General features: G+C 37.9%; 1 protein-coding gene across 1 annotated transcript in view; it reads left to right on the top strand.

The window, feature by feature from the left end:
• RDH8 (retinol dehydrogenase 8) overlaps window positions 1–18,643 on the top strand; it is a 100,555-nt gene that overhangs the window by 18,952 nt on the left and 62,960 nt on the right. The window lies entirely within an intron of this gene.

Here is an 18,643-nt window from a genome sequence, read left to right on the forward strand (position 1 = left end):
GCCGGTTCATAAAGCTCTTAACTACTGTGCTCTAAAGTACACTAACACCCATAAACTACCTATGTACCCCTAAACCGAGGTCCCCCCACATCGCTGCCACTCTAATAAAAAATTTTAACCCCTAATCTGCCGACCGCACACCGCCGCAACCTACATTATCCCTATGTACCCCTAATCTGCTGCCTCTAACATCGCCGACCCCTATATTATATTTATTACCCCCTAATCTGCCCCCCCAACGTTGCCGCTACCTTAACTACACTTATTAACCCCTAATCTGCCGACCGGACCTCGCCGCCACTATAATAAATGTATTAACCCCTAAACCGCCTCACTCCCGCCTCAAAAACCATATAATAAATATTATTAACCCCTAATCTGCCCTCCCTAACATCGCCGACACCTAACTTCAAGTATTAACCCCTAATCTGCCGACCGGACCTCGTCGCTACTATAATAAATTTATTAACCCCTAAAACTAAGTCTAACCGTAACCCTAACACCCCCCTAAGTTAAATATAATTTTTATCTAACGAAATAAATTAACTATTATTAAATAAATTAATCCTATTTAAAGCTAAATACTGAAATAAAGAAAATTCTTAGAAAATACTGGCCGATATTAGAACAGGATAAACTCCTCAAAAATAGTATAGGACCAACCCCTAAGAATACCTTTAGAAAAAACACCTTCTTAAAACAAATCTTGGCACCCACAAGACTCAAGGATACCACCTCTAAATCCGACTGGCTCACGTAAAAAACAAAAGGTTTCTTTAAGTGTAATAGGGCCAATTGTAAAGGGTGTGAGCATGCATATAATAATAAGCCTACCAAACAAATATATTCCAATACATTCCCACAAAAAAGTGTACAATTAATGCCCTTACTAACTGTAAAAGCACCTTTGTAGTTTACCTGTTGGAATGCCCGTGCCACCTTCAATATATAGGCCGCACAAAACGCCCATATAAGATCAGGTTACTAGAACACCTGAAAAACATTGAATTGGGATACAAGGGACATAATTTATCTAAACACTACAGAAAAGTACATAATATGGACCCCAAAACAATCAAAGGTACAATTCTAGAACAGGTCTCAGTCCCCAAGAGAGGGGGCGATAGATTTCAATTATTGAGACAACGAGAGACCTACTGGATCCATTATATGGGTACGATGAGTCCAGAGGGTCTGAATGCAGACATTGACCTGGCAGCCTTCTTATAACCTTGACAAACAATAAAAATATTTTGTTTTTAATGAAACAAAAAGTACAGACAATAAAATGATCAGTACTCATTAATCTTTATGAATTTTTACAAACATTTAATAGAACTTTTTTATTTTTTTTAAAAAATTCTGTTATCTATCCCCTACCCTTATTAGTATTAAATTTACATCTACAGTTCCATAAAGTTTAATAATAAAAATCTTTTAAAGTCCCTATTCTCATAAAATGAGATGTTTATATTTATTAACTAATTTTTATTATTCCCTCTTTTAATATCAACTTTTACCACAAAACATATATCGAAAATATGATTAGCCAAATTGATTCTTATGTATCAAAATACCAATGGCACTCTCACACTACCGCATTTTAACTAAGTAGTCTAATTCAGAAACATTCCTTATAACATTCAGCTAAGGTTTATTTTTTATTTATATTTATAAGAGGTTCACATACATTCGCAAGCGATGGAGCATAGAAATGAAAAGAAGTATTTGCCAAATGCTTGTGTACAAATTAGCCTTGTTACCATAACAACCAAATAACAAAAGACAGGCTAGACGCTACTCACGTCTATAACGTTATGACGTCACCTAAATTTACGTTCGAGAGTTACACAAACGCCACGCTGCGCACACACACGCAGGCCCCCAGAAAATAACGCCCACTCTACGGACCTTAAATAATGAGCTCTATACACCTGTCCACTCACTTTACCTCTGAAGAAGAAGTCACACTAGACTTCGAAATGCGTAAGGTTTTCTATAGTGGGCGGACAGGACCTAACTTATTTTCACTACATTTATATTTTATCATGTTTATTTTAAATCTTTGTGCTTTTTTATTGTGCTCATTATTGTGAATTGACTTTGCACAAGTTGTAGCAGGCACATTTATAATTCTCTGCCGCACTACTCTATCATCAAAGCGGGCAGACATTATTATCTCCAATATTATAACACAGCTGTTTTAAAGCAGCTTTTAACGCCATACATCTGACTGGGATTTTACAGCTGCCACATTTTTGCAGCATTTTTTTCAGCTGACTACATAACATTGTATAGAGAAATTGAGTGCAAAGTACACGCTGCCTTAACAGGACTTAGACACTCCTTTCTCTTGTTTTAAAGGCCACAGGTCGCAACTTATAACAGCAGTTTTTTTATAACAGTGTAATCTGTGTATATTGCTGGCCCACTCTAATGGCCCTATCACCTATATTCTTATGTATTGTTTTTGACATCACACAGTACATTAAGTTTTGTATATACCATCTTTTAATATTCCACCATATATAAACCCTTGGAGTTTATAACTGAGTGACTTTCATTAACACCGCCCACTATCCAAGGACGTGTGTACAACTACCAAGTATCCGGACCCTCATACTACTGCCATTTTTACTACAATCCTGGACACAGCTTTCTGTGCTGTATATATGTCTCTAACTTACCTCATACTGATTGAGGGTTTTTAATGCAAGCGCATATTATTATTGAAAAATTCTTTTATTGTGTCAAAACAATATTATGCTATGTGCTTCTTTTTTCTTCTATGAACAACATCTCGACTACATCCTGAGGAGACGGAGATTCTCACCACCCAAGGGCACATCTTCCTAAGGATCGTGCAAAAAGGATAAAGTATTCCTACTACCATTGAAGAGAGATATAACAGACGGGTTACAGTCTACATCCCTCTACCTAAAGAGAGTCCAGGATCTTCATTCATATAAGATCAAGAACCCTAACGGAGGGACCGATTTCAACAACAATTTTCCAGGAACAACACCAGGACACAGAAGGTCCATTACAGTGAATCACCTTTAAAACTGGGCGCATTCCTTACCTCATATGATTAAGGTAACAGCTGGTAAGCAGAAATGTCTTACTTGATTCAACAACTGTGAAGAATTTCACCAAAAAGACTACTAAAAAACATTTTATGTACTCATATTCACAGTGTATATTATATAGCTGAGCGCCTCTACCTTCATATTGAATATTCTCTTACTATACACAAAGCTAAATACTTACCTGTAAAATAAACTCTAATATAGCTACAATATAACGAATAATTATATTGTAGCTATTTTAGGATTTATATTTATTTTACAGGCAACTTTGTATTTATTTTAACTAGGTACAATAGCCATTAAATAGTTAATAACTATTTAATAGCTACCTAGTTAAAATAATTACAAAATTACCTGTAAAATAAATGCTTACCTAAGTTACAATTAAACCTAACACTACACTATCAATAAATTAATTAACTAAACTATCTACAATTATCTACAATTAAATCAACAAAACTAAATTACAAAAAAAAACAAACACTAAATTACAAAAAATAAAAAAAGATTACAAGAATTTTAAACTAATTACACCTACTCTAAGCCCCCTAAAAAAAATAACAAAGCCCCCCAAAATAAAAAAATGCCCTACCCTATTCTAAAATAAAAAGTTAACAGCTCTTTTACCTTACCAGCCCTTAAAAGGGCCTTTTGCGGGGCATGCCCCAAAGTAAACAGCTCTTTTGCCTGTAAAAAAACATACAATACCCCCCCCAACATTACAACCCACCACCCACATACCCCTAATCTAACCCAAACCCCCCTTAAAAAACCTAACACTAAGCCCCTGAAGATCTCCCTACCTTATCTTCACCATGCCGGGTATCACCGATCCGTCCAGAAGATCCTCCGAAGAAGGATCGGAACAGCCAATAGAATACGAGCTCAATCTGATTGGCTGATTCAATCAGCCAATCAGATTTTTCCTACCTTAATTCCGATTGGCTGATAGAATCCTATCAGCCAATCGGAATTCGAGGGATGCCATCTTGGATGACGTCCCTTAAAGGAACCTTCATTCGTCGGGAGTCGCCGGAAGAAGAGGATGGATCCACGTTGGCTGCTTCAAGATGGTCCCGCTCCGCGCTGGAAGGATGAAGATAGAAGACACCGCCTGGATGAAGATGTCTACCGGTCCAGATGTCCTATTCTTCGGAGCCTCTTCTGGACCTCTTCTTGCCGGATAGGATGAAGACTTTGGAGCCTTTTCTGGACGGATCGGTGATACCCGGCATGGTGAAGATAAGGTAGGGAGATCTTTAGGGGCTTAGTGTTAGGTTTTTTAAGGGGGGTTTGGGTTAGATTAGGGGTATGTGGGTGGTGGGTTGTAATGTTGGGGGGGTATTGTATGTTTTTTTACAGGCAAAAGAGCTGAATTCTTTGGGGCATGCCCCGCAAAAGGCCCTTTTTTTAGGGGGCTTAGAGTAGGTGTAATTAGTTTAAAATTCTTGTAATCTTTTTTTATTTTTTGTAATTTAGTGTTTGTTTTTTTTTGTAATTTAGTTTAGTTGATTTAATTGTAGATAATTGTAGGTAGTTTAGTTAATTAATTTATTGATAGTGTAGTGTTAGGTTTATTTGCCTGTAAAATAAATATAAATCCTTAAATAGCTACAATGTAATTATTATTTATATTGTAGCTATATTAGGGTTTATTTTACAGGTAAGTATTTAGCTTTAAATAGGATTAATTTATTTAATAAGATTTATTTTATTTCATTAGATTTAAATTATATTTAATTTAGGGGGATGTTAGGGTTAGACTTAGCTTTAGGGGTTAATACATTTATTAGAGCAGCGGCGAGGTCCGGTCGGCAGATTAGGGGTTAATAAGTGTAGGTAAGGTAGTTGCGATGTTAGGGGCAGCAGATTAGGGGTACATAGCTATAATGTAGGTTGCGGCGGTGTCCGAAGCAGCAGATTAGGGGTTAAAAGTGTAATGCAGGGGTCAGCGATAGCAGGGGCGGCAGATTAGGGGTTAATAAGTGTAAGGTTAGGGTTGTTTAGACTCGGGGGGTTCATGTTAGGTTGTTAGGTGCAGACTTAGGAAGTGTTTCCCCATAGGAAACAATGGGGCTGCGTTAGGAGTAGTGATGTCGCGAACTTAAAAATTTCAGTTCGCGAAAGGCGGACTCGAACTTCCGCGACTGTTCGCGAACCGGCAAACCGTCATAGACTTCAATAGGCAGGCGAACTTTAAAACCCACAAGGACTCTTTCTGGCCACAATAGTGATGGAAAAGTTGTTTCAAGGGTACTAACAACTGGACTGTGGAATGCTGGAGGGGGATCCATGGCAAAACTCCCATCGAAAATTACATAGTTGAAGCAGAGTCTGCTCTTAACCCATAAAGGGCCTAAATCACCTAACATTCCTAAATAGTTTGGAATAACGTGCTTTAAAACATCAGTTATGATGTTGTATCGATCAGGTAGTGTAAGGGGTACGCCCGCTTCACAGTGACAGCCCAAACTCCAAGTGTAACGCACCGCAAACAACCGCAAACAGTCCATTTGCACAACCACGAGATAGATAGATTTGATAGATACATAGATTACATAGCTCAATAGAAGCAATATACATATGATCGATACAAATTACATAGATCAATAGATGCAATATACATTTGATAGATACGAATTACATAGATCAATAGATGCAATATCCATTTGATAGATATGAATTATATAGATCAAAAGATGCAATGTACATTTGATAGATACGAATTACATAGATCAAAAGATGCAATATACATTTTATAGATACGAATTACATCGATCAATAGATGCAATATACATTTGATAGATACGATTGATAGTTAGATAGATTTGATAGATAAATAGATAGATTTGAAAGATATATAATTTCCCTGACAGAGTATAACAATAAGACATGCGGTCTGGGACCCGTGGTGTGTTAAGTAGTACTATTCTTAGCAGTTTACTACTACCTGTTACTCCCCCTATCGGGGGAGGTCTATATGACCTGCATTTTTGGAACAGGGAGATGGATGAAGATGATTGGTCTGTCCTCCTACTTCAAATTTGTCCTAAACACAAGTGGCTGTCTCAAAACAGTCCGGCTATGAGATAGATTTGATAGATAGATATACATAGATTGATAGTTAGATAGAATCGATAGAAGATAAATAGATAGATTTGATAGATATATAATTACCCTGAAAAAGTATAATAATAAAACACGCGGTCTGGGACCCATGGTAACTAGGTTGTGTTAAGTAGTACTGTTCTTAGCAGTTTAATCCCTCTTACACCCCCTATCGGGGGAGGTCTATATGGCCTGCATGATTACCCTGACAAAGTATAACAACAAAACATGCGGTCTGGGACCCATGTTAACTAGGTTGTGTTAAGTAGTACTATTCTTAGCACTTTAATCCCTGTTACTCCCCCTATCAGGGCAGGTGTTGATGGTCTGCATGATTACCCTGACAAAATATAATAATAAAACATGCGGTCTGGGACCCATGGTAACTAGGTTGTGTTAAGTAGTACTGTTCTTAGCAGTTTAATCCCTCTTACTCCCCCTATCGGGGGAGGTCTATATGGCCTGCATAATTACCCTGACAAAGTATAACAACAAAACATGCGGTCTGGGACCCATGGTAACTAGGTTGTGTTAAGTAGTACTATTCTTGGCACTTTAATCCCTGTTACACCCCCTATTGGGGGAGGTGTATATGGCCTGCATGATTATCCTGACAAAATATAATAATAAGTCATGCGGTCTGTGACCCATGGTAACTAGGTTGTGTTAAGTAGTACTGTTCTTAGCAGTTTAATCCCTCTTACTCCCCCTATCGGGGGAGGTCTATATGGCCTGCATGATTACCCTGACAAAGTATAACAACAAAACATGCAGTCTGGGACCCATGGTAACTAGGTTGTGTTAAGTAGTACTATTCTTAGCACTTTAATCCCTGTTACTCCCCCTATCGGGGGAGTTGTATATGGCCTGCATGATTATCCTGACAAAATATAATAATAAGACATGCAGTCTGGGACCCATGGTAACTAGGTTGTGTTAAGTAGTATTATTCTTAGCACTTTAATCCCTGTTACTCCCCCTATCGGGGGAGGTGTATATGGCCTGCATGATTACCCTGACAAAGTATAATAACAAAACAACAAATATGATTGGTGTAACTAGTTGGCAAGTGGGCCTGGCACACACGCTGGCAGGCAGGCAGGCAACTGCAATTCAATGGCACTAGCAGACTGATGATTCACAGTCAAAAAAGTTTTGATTTAAAATATTTTCAAAACTGTTATAACAAATATGATTGGTGGCAATAGTTGGCAGCAAGTGGGCCTGGCACACACGCTGGCAGGCAGGCAACTTCAATTAGATTACACTAGCAGACTGATCTTTCACAGTCAAAAAATATTTTTTTAAAATATTTACACTACTGTTATAACAAATATGATTGGTGGCACTAGTTGGCAAGTGGGCCTGGCACACACGCTGGGAGGAAGGCAACTGCAATTAGATTACACTAGATGACTGATGTTTCTCAGTCAAAAAAGTTTTTATTTTAAATATTTACAATACTGTTATAACAAATAGGATTGGTGGCACTAGTCGGCAAGTGGGCCTGGCACACACACTGGCAGGCAGGCAAATGCAATTCAATTGCACTAGCAGACTGATGATTCACAGTCAAAAAAGTTTTTATTTTAAATATTTACACTACTGTTATAACAAATATGATTCGTGGCACTAGTTGAAAAGTGGGCCTGGCACACACGCTGGCAGACAGGCAACTGCAATTAAATAACAATAGCAGACTGATGTAACAGTTTGTTTTTAAAAAAGTTACACTAATGTTACAACAGATGGGAGTGATGGCACTCAGGATAGAAGTAGGCACAGGTGGCACTAGTGGCAGGCTGGCCTGGAAACTAAAATTAAATAACACTAGAAGACTGATGTAAAAGTTTTTTTTTACAAAATGTAAACTAATGTTACACCAGATAGGAGTGGTGGACTGGCACTGAGGATGGAAGTAGGCACAGTATATGCTGGCAGCCTGACACACAGGCTGGCACTAATGGCAGCCAGGCTGGTCTGGCAACTAATATTAAATAACACTAGAAGAGGACTGATGTAAAAAATATTTTTTTTAAAAATTTACACTAATGTTACACCAGATATAAGTGGTGGAAAAAAGAGCTATTAATCACACTGTATGATGTGGGCCTGACACACAGGCCTGATGGAGAATGAAATTAGATTACACTAGCAAAATTATTTCATTTTTTTTTATTTATTTACAATAATGTTTATGAGTGGTGGCTGTAGTGGTGGCGAGCACAGCAATTAACCACAGTATGCTGTGTAAGCCAGAAACACACAGGCCTGATAGAAAATGAAATTAGATTACACTAGCAAAATTATTTAAAAGTTTTTTTTTAAATTTTAAATAATGTTAAGCTGATATGAGTGGTGGCCGCTGGCACAGCAATTAAACAACGTTGTATGCTGTGTAAGCCTGTCACACAGGCCTGATAGAAAATGAAATTAGATTACACTAGCAAAATGATTTAAAAGTTTTTTTTTAAATTTAAAATAATGTTAAGCAGATATGAGTGGTGGCTGCTAGCGCACAGCAATTAACCACAGTATGCTCTGTAAGCCAGAAACACACAGGCCTGATAGAAAATTTAATTAGATTACACTAGCAAAATGATTTAAAAGTTTTTTTTTTTATTTAAAATAATGTTAAGCAGATATGAGTGGTGGCTGCTAGCACAGCAATTAACCACATTATGCTATGTAAGCCAGAAACACACAGGCCTGATAGAAAATGAAATTAGATTACACTAGCAAAATGATTTAAAAGTTTTTTTTTAAAATTTAAAATAATGTTAAGCAGATATGTCAGCAGCAACACTAAAGCTCCTCTCACTAAGAAAGCAAGATAGTAATGAATCTAAAATGGCTGCTGCCAAGGAGCTGGGAGGGTCTGTGAGGGAGTGTCTGCTGCTGATTGGCTCAAATGTGTCAGAAGGATGTGAGATACAGGGTCAAAGTTTCCTCAATGATGACACATAGGGGGCGGATCAAACATCGCATATGTTTGCCCGTAGCGGCGAACGCAAACAAGCTATGTTCGCCGGGAATGGTTCTCCGGTGAACAGTGCGCGACATCACTAGTTAGGAGCAGAACGCTGCATTTTGCAGGTGTTAGGTTTTTTTTCAGCTCAAACTGCCCCATTGTTTCCTATGGGGGAATCGTGCACGAGCACGTTTTTTAAGCTGGCTGCGTCCGTAAGCAATGCTGGTATTGAGAGTTGAAGTGGCGGTAAATATGCCTGTACGCTCCCTTTTTGAAGCCTAACGCAGCCATTCAGAGAACTCTAAATACCAGCGTTGTTTAAAAGGTGCGGGGGGAAAAAACACGCGTAGCTAACGCACCCCTTCTAACGCAAAACTCTAAATCTAGGTGTAAGTCTAGCCCTAAAAGGTTCTATAAGTACATAAATAGCAAAAAATGTAAGAAGGACAATATAGGTACATTAAAATGTGTGGAGGGTAGCATGATAAATAATGACAGGAAGAAGGCTGAGGTACTAAACCAGTTTTTTTCTTCAGTATACACAAGAGAGGAACCATTGGATGATACTTTGGAACAAAATAGAACCCATTAACTGGGTTATGTTTAGAGGATATCAGGAAAAAAATGAATAATATTAAGGTAAATAAAACTCCAGGCCCAGATGGAATACACCCAAGGGGAATTTAGCACTGTTATAGACAAACCTCTACTCTTAATTTTTCAACACTCATTATCATCAGGCATGGTACCCCAGGATTGGCGTAAAGCTGATGTGGTGCCACTCTTCAAAATGGGAAGCAGGGATGATCCAGGAAGCTATAGACCAGTTAGTCTGACATCAATAGTGGGGAAGATATTTGAAGGGATTATACGGGATTATATTGATGAGCATATTTGTGTAAACAAGGTTATGAGTTCTAATCAGCATGGTTTTAGGAGAAATAGATCATGTCAAACTAATCTAATAAGATTCTATGAGGAAGTGTGTAAAAATATAGATAAAGGGGAATAATTTGATGTGATATACTTAGATTTTGCAAAGGCATTTGATACAGTGCCACATGAGAGATTAATGCACAAAATTAAGGGACTGGGAATAGCTGAAAATGTTAGCTCATGGTTAAATAACTGGATAAAAGATAGAGAGCAACGAGTAGTAGTAAATGCATAATACTCAGATTGGACAAAGGTAATCAGTGGAGTCCCCCAGGGATTAGTACTGGGCCCTGTTCTTTTTAATATTTTTTATAAAGGACTTGGAGCAAGGATTAAATAGTGACATCTCTATTTTTGCAGATGATACTAAGTTAAGTAAGGTCATTAGGTCAGAGCAGGATGAACTTTCATTACAAAGGGATCTGCAAAAATTAGAAGTATGGGCAAGTAAATGGAAAATGAGATTTAATACAGGAAAATGCAAGGTTCTACATTTTGGAAGTAAAAATAAGCAGGCAACGTATTTTTTAAATGGTACAAGACTTAGCCAAACAGAGGATGAAGGGATTTGGGAGTAGTAATAGATAACAAGCTAAAGATGGGTGCACAATGCAGGGCAGCTGCTTCAAAGGCTAATAAGATACTAGCATGTATTAAAAGAGGCATTGATTCAAGGGAGGAAATCATTATTCTGTCACTATATAAAGCCCTGGTAAGACCTTACCTTGAGTATGGAGTGCAGTTCTGGGGACCGATCTCAAAAAAAGATATTGTAGAACTAGAAAAAGTTCAGAGAAGGGCCACAAAGCTAATACGGGGATTTGAGAATTTAACTTATGAGGAGAGGCTAGCCAAACTGGGTCTGTTTTCTTTAGAAAAAAGGCGCTTGAGAGGTGACATGATTACTTTATATAAATATTTTCAAGGGCCATATACAGAGATGGCAGAAGCTCTGTTTATTCCAAGAAAATTGTTTCTGACAAGAGGTCACAATTTAAGGTTGGAGGAAAGGAAATTTGATCTCCTGCAACGGAAACGATTTTTCACTGTAAGAGCAATAAAATTGTGGAACTCATTACCAAAGAAGGTAGTGAATGCCAAAACCTTAGATATATTTAAAAATAGTCTGGATACATTTCTGTATATAAACAAAATTCATGGATATGATTGCTAGTATTAAATGGGTCACCTTTTAGTGGGGTTAATTAAGCTTAACTGGAGCTTTTTGTAAGTATTCTCTTAGTTTTAAATCAAATAAAAACTGTTTGTTTTTTAAAATTGATTTTTGGTGTTATTTTTGGTAACACCTCATAATTATATCCACTGTATTTAATACAGTGGATATAATTATGAGGTGTTACCAAAAATATTTGTCAATTGTTAATTACTTTTCATTTCAGCATAGCATCTAGACAACCTGTTAATAGTAATCAAATTCAAAACTTTATACATGTATTTATTTCATGATGTTAGAATATACTTTTGATTAATCTTGTTTTTTTTCAACGTTACATCAAGTGTTTATTTGATTTAAAACTAAAAGAGTGATTGTGACATAATACTACTACATTTTCCTGAAGGCTTCCTTTAGATATGTTCCCCCTGTACTCTATTTTTCGTCATAGAGATGCCAGGGAAAATAAATTTTATCCCTAAATGGTTGCAGATCTATATACTATCCTAAAAAAGACTCAGCAGTTACAGATAGCTCCCAAATTCTAATTTTTTATTTAGCCCTCTAGGGTATAAGGTCTGGAGGGTGAACATTCACCTTGCTTCTTTTTGTAAGAGGTATTTGTCTTGGTCTCCTCCTCTCCCTGACGTTATATCTCTATTAATTCCTACTATTCTTAGACAGTCAGGATTTTCTTCATGGAACTCAGAGAAGTGACGAGCCACACTTGTATCTCGTTTATACTGTATATCGTCACAATGTTCTCTTACTCTGTCCTTTATCTGTCTTTTGTTTTCCCTACATAGAACTTCGGGCATGAACAGGATAATAGGTAAACTACCCCAAAAGTGTCACAGTTAATGAAATGTTTTATGTAGTACTTTTTTTCCCCCTGTATTGAAACATTTTGTTCTATACATAAACGGGCAGTTTACACATTTCCCGCATGGATGGCTCCCTACAGTGCTATGTGCTGTAAGCCAAGTCTCTGTTTTTTTAGATTTAGGGGCCTATGTATCAAAGGTCTTGCGGACCTGATCCGACAGTGCGGATCAGGTCTGCAAGACCTCACTGAATGCGGAGAGCAATACGCTCTCCATATTCAGCATTGCACCAGCAGCTCACAAGAGCTTCTAGTGCAACACTACCCCCTGCAGACTCGCGGCCACTGGGCCGCCAATAGGTAGGTGTCAATCAACCCGATCGTACTTGATCGGGTTGAATTGTGGCGATTCCTGTTTCTGGGCCCACAAGCTCACATGCAGCTTGATAAATGGGCCTCTTAGTGTAGTTACTTCTTACCAGGGAGTCTCTCAGAGTAGGTGGTCGCCTAACTGTTAGGGATGGACATTCTCCCACTATTGCTGCAATATTTTTAAATTTGTTTTTTTTTTATGTGTGTGAGATGTATTTCACTGACTGCTTTATATACCACAGCTGCAAATGCATTCATAGTGGATAACAGGCTATTCTTTCCAAATCCCAACCTTGCTAACACTGCAGTGTATATCACAAAGCTTGATAACTTTTTCATGCATGAACTAACCTTTACTTACCATTACCTGGACTGCAATATTTTTAAATGTATGTGGTTTTTACATGTGTAGACCTACTCCTGTGTGCACTATTCTGTGAAATATTAAAAAACCAAGGTATGGTTTTATGTGAACTTAAGTGTGCTGTATTCCCGGTCTATTTTTTAAATCAAGTTTCAATTAATACGTTTATTGATTTCCTTTCTTCTGCTATTTTCTAAAATACGATTTGATAAAGGGTCTGCACCTCTTTATATAAGAAGGATAAAATTTAAATAAAAATAATATAGCAGCCTGGTAGTACCGGTTCCAATTTTCAAACTATAAACAGGACTGGAAAAAATCAGTTTACCAATCAGGGAAAAAAATACTAAACAGGACAAAAAAATACTAACCAGGACAAAATAACAAAACTTTAGAACATGTAATTTTATCGCTGGCATCCCTGCAAATGTATGTGTTGAGCCCCACGAAGGGGTAAACACAAAGGTAAATTACTGTTTGGGAGCCACAGAAAACTTTTGGTCACAAGCGTAAAATACCGCTGAGCTAATTAGCAGCACTAGTCACATAACCAAGCTGTCTAATTAAAGCTGCTGATTGGCTCAAAGGCAGTTTGTCTTTGGGACCAGCAGTTCTATTCCCCCCGCCTGGAGCAGTACATTACCTTTGTCTTTAACCCCTTTTTGCGTGTTAGACACATAGATTTGTAAATGAGAGCGTGTCATTTTCTTTCAATATATGGCCCTTTAAATACAAGAAAAAGCTTAAAGTGATTGTAAATCCTAGCATTTTTGAAACGCTAGGATTTACCAGTGGAATAAATAAACAGGCTTTCAGTCATGAAGTATAAAATACTTCATGTTGAAAGTTCCTGTATTTGTCGGAAGCGTTCGCCACACTGAACTCCTCAGGCAGCTCACGGCAGAATGCTATTTTGCTGTGAAGTGACAAACTCTTAGCCATTAGCTGTGCGTGCTATCCGGCATGGTGCCAGCTTGGTCACATGGCTGACAGTCCCCTTTATTTGTTCAACTGGTAAATCCTAGCGTTTCACAAATGCTAGGATTTACCATCACTTTAAAAGGACAGTCTTTCCAATTTATTTTAATCATCAAATTTGCTTTGTTCTCTTGGTTTCTTTGTTGAAAGCTAAACCTAGGTAGGCTCATATGCTAATTTCTAAGCCCTTGAACAAGTAACTGTTAGAATGGATAAAATGGGGTAGATAAGAGCGGTAGGAGGGAGAGAGAAGGGAAAATAGAGAGTAAAATAATTGGTCTATTGGAGAGGAGTGAGAATTCACAAAATTGTACAACTTATTAAGGATGTGAATCTACCTGTGTAGTATTTATATATTGTTCCCAATAATTTTGATATCTAGGAAGTAGGCAAGCTTATTATATTTTAGAAAACCATATGCTTCCAACAACAGTAGTTCAGTTATTCTTGATAGCCACATTCATTTAGTTGGGGCAATGGAGTGTTTTAAAATGACACACTATGGGGCTGATTTACTAAAGTGCGGACAGACATGATACAATGTAGCGTATCATGTCCGCCGCACATCGATAAATGTCTACAGCATACGCTGTTGGCATTTATCATTGCACAAGCAGTTCTGGTGCAATGCCGTCCCCTGCAGATTTGCGGCCGCTAACAGGGGGTGTCAATCAGCCCGATGGAATAGGATCGGGTGGATTGAAGACTGCAACCTCTGAGGCAGCGGACAAGTTATGGAGCAGCGGTCTTTAGACCACTGCTTCATAACTACTGTTTCCGCGGAAACAGGGGCATCAAACTCCATTTGAAGCTTGATAATTTGGCCCCTTGTAGTGAATTGGCCCTATTTCAACTAATTTGTAGAAGGTGTAACTGTAATGTACAAGGAAACCTAGGTATATCATTTAAAAAAGACAATCTGATGTGTTAGTGTGACAACATTGTTAAAGATCTTCTGGAAATGTGCTTCAATCCTGTGCCATAATGGTTTAATGAATTTGCTGTGCCACCAGATGTGTATTAAACTACCACTCTCCTTGCAGCCCCTTCAACACCCCCTGGAAGAACCACGGTATATTGCAGTCAAAAGTATTGGGTTCAGATACCACCTTCTTAGCAATTCATAATTCAAAGGCAGAATATGACGAGAGACTGATGATCTATGAGAGTTTGCATAAACCCTGGTCTAAGGTCCCTTTACAATCTTTGGGTATTGGTTTGGAGATTTAGATTCTTGCTAGCCTGTAGGAATTTACTAGATATAGACAAAGGACATTTAATAACTGCACCCACAGGCATAATATTTAAAAATGAGTTAGGGATCTCATGAGGTCTTGCTTATATGGTGAGGTATTCAGAAAGTGCTGTAATTGAGCATATTTGATCTATGAGGCATATGCTCCATCCACAGTGTCTTTAAATGTATCATATTCTAGCTAGTCTCCTTTTACTAACTTGGATAATGGAATCAAAAATCTCATTCACCCTTTGCTCAAATCCATGATTTAATACACCAATCATCTCTGTAATTTAGGGAATAGAGAACATAAGGGAACTCTGAGAAAATATAAAGATAGAGAAAAATATAACAAGGTGATGGCGAATATCAAGAGTTGAGCTTCAGGAATGGTTAGGATTTCTTTGTGTAACCAGCATAGTACACCAACATTTAGAACCTTCAGGATATGGCCTCCTCATATTAGTTTCTAACATTCAGAAGACCCAGAAAATCAAACCGAGAATTGCAAGAATACATCTCTATAGGCCCTAGTAGGCCTATAGATATTAATTCTTGCAATTCTCAGTTTGCTTTTTCATCATATAAATGCATTGATGGAACCCTGTAATTGGTAAGGTAACCATGAAAGAAGTGAAAAGAAAGGGCTTGAATGAGATAAAGTATTCTGGGAAGGTGGTCATTTTGACTGACTGAAAGGGACAATAAATAAAAAACGAAATAAAAATAAAATATTTTTCAGGAGCCGAGCAACAAACAAAGATGGCCACAAAGACCAGAGCTCCGAAGCCCGGAGACACCTAAGAGCTTCTTAAACAGCTCCAACCATTTGCTCAGCTCAATCCCTGGGCCACATGCAGTACTAAGTTGATTGCGGTTCTCCCAGCCACATTTTATGCACCCTTAGAGCTGTCTTTATCAGCCTAGGACACAGAGTAGTGGCTGCTGCCTAGGAAACCTCTAGGCAGCCGCATGGTGGGTCAGGAGTGATGCTGGATAATTTACAATGCTCTGTTAAGCTCTGCTGAATCTAGTCCTACTTAATATTTAATATGAGAAAAGTGGGAACTTTCTCATATACACTTGGTTTTATTACTTTTTATGAATCAGTCTTCTGTTATCAGTGTTCTTGCATTTAGAGCTTATTATTTCTTGAAGCTGGCTATCTCCTTTCTACTATCAGTCTGGCCATGGATTTTGGGAACTTGCTGTATTAATAATATTTAATAGCTGTGGGCACTTATTTGAGAGTACACTACCTGAAGAACCCTTTTGCTTTGTAAAGGGAAAGATACACTTTTAATTTCTCCCCTACCATTTTCCAGACCTAAAAGTGTTTTTAATCTTTTATTCAACCACCGGGGGGGAGCATTGTTCCTTTCTGAAAGAAACTCCTTAAATAAATAAAAAAATATTTTTATTTTTCCTAACAATAACAAGATTCATTTAAAGATTATCTGCTTTAGTCATTATCAATATGTAGCTACTTGTTATGGCCTATATGGACACTAATAGCTACCTTATCATATATAATATTTTATAACCATGGCCTCAAAGAAACAATCCAGGCCTGAAAAAAACTCCAAAAAGCTTTCCTCACATGAATACTTTCTTCAGATCATCTCTGTCTGCAGTACCTCAAAGGGTTAAACTGACACTGCTCTTTCTCCAGCGGTCATACTGAAGGAGTATTGATGGACTGTTCTGTAGTCCTTACTAAGGCTGACCTGTTGGTCCTATCTGCCAAAGTTAACATGAAATACATGATTTCCAGAGTTGTTTAAGGCTTCAATGAAGAATTTGCTAACTTTAAGCATGACATTAATGAACTGGTCTTTAGGGAAGAGGCGTTGAAAGAGACTCCTTTGCTAAAGATATAGACTCCATTGTTAATGTGGTAGAAAAACCAAAACAAAATCATCCTGGAACTGAAAGATGATTTAGAAAATTGAAGCAGGCGCAATAATCCCTGAATCCATTCCATCATAATCATTACACCTACATCCTGAATGTCTTTAGAGCTGATGAGGACATTGACAACATTCGTATAGAGAGAATTCTTAGAGCTCTTCATCCCAGACCTAGAAACATAGATGTTATAGCCCACTTTTTTGTGCTTTTCTGATAAAGAAAATATCATTTCTATGGCCAGAAATAAACCAGACTTTTATTTTCAAAACAACCAAATTGCAAATCTTTGCAGACCTCTCCTCCTTCACTCTCCAACATCGAAACACTCTCCATCTCTTCTTTAAAATTCATTATCGCTGGAGTTTTCCCTTTGCTTTTTTGTTTTCCATATAGGGAAAAGGCTCATATCCAAATCTCCCTCAGACATTTCCACTTTATGCTCCACATTGGGAATTATGCCACCGGATCCGCATTACTCAAACCCTCCCTTCTCAGTTGAATGACTCATTGCCATCCTGGGCATAGCATTTAGCCGCACCGCCTTTTATGCCTGGAAGCGCCCATCTTCTAGTGAAAGTACCGCCAAGTGTTTTGTATAATTTTAAAGCTGTCTTTCATGTTTCACATTCTGGGAATGTTTGGTGCATTCCGGTCACGGGAGTACGGGAGTGACAAGTTTTTTGTATTTACTGGGTGCTCACAATGTAGCCTAGCCAGGATCAGTAGGGGGTACCGTGGGTACAATAAAATACATCCTGGCGGCTAGAAAAATGTCCGGAAAGTGGTGCTTTTGTAAAAGGATGGGGTACAGAGTTTAAAAAGGCAGAAAAAATAAAAATAAAGGGACTTGTGGCTTGGACCATCTTGTTAACCCCTGACTGGTTGGGATGAAAAAGAAGCAATTGGCTTTGTGTCACAAAGGCCATCATCTCGGACACACCCAAAACAATGGGCTGAGCCTGCAAGTAAAGCCGTCTTGCTAATGTTATCTACAGAGAAAATGTTTGTTACTCATATTTTCAGCATAGGAGGGGATAACACAGACAAAACTAGCTATTTCAAATAACAAATAAAAGTAAAGGAGCTATTTTAAATACACCGGAACAACTGAAATGGACCATTGGGAACAAAATAAAGGGGAGAAAAGTATAGTATACAATGTCCCTTTAAAGTTTAATTTCATGTCCCTTAAAACATGAGCAAGAAATCCTAATAAACATTGCCAGGAAGTACCTAGGATGTAATAAGTGTGTGGCTAGAGAATGTTTAATTTTCTTTTCTTTTTTTTAAGATTTTCTTTAATTATCAAGGGTGCCATGGACTAGTCCTGCTTTCGCACAATTGGTTCCATAAAAGCAAGGGGGGGGGGGCTGCACAAACACTTGCTTGTGCAATGTGAAAGGTAAAGGCTGCCTTGCAAGTTCTGAAAGTAGACAGGTTCCCCTCAATTTGATAAATAGGGAACTTACCCTTCAATAGCCACTTCTTTTTAGATGTATGTCCTGATTATTGACTACATAGAGTATTAGTTGCATATATATCTTTTCAGCTCCCATGAGACTCAGGAGTAGTCACACTGTAAAGGGTCAATACCAATTTGGAACACTTTAAAACAATTTAAATTGCATTTAGTAACTCCATTAATGATAGTGTCACATGTACATTTTCTAATAACTGTAA

This window comes from Bombina bombina, chromosome 6, assembly GCF_027579735.1.
Source record: "Bombina bombina isolate aBomBom1 chromosome 6, aBomBom1.pri, whole genome shotgun sequence".
Taxonomy (NCBI): Eukaryota; Metazoa; Chordata; class Amphibia; order Anura; family Bombinatoridae; genus Bombina; species Bombina bombina.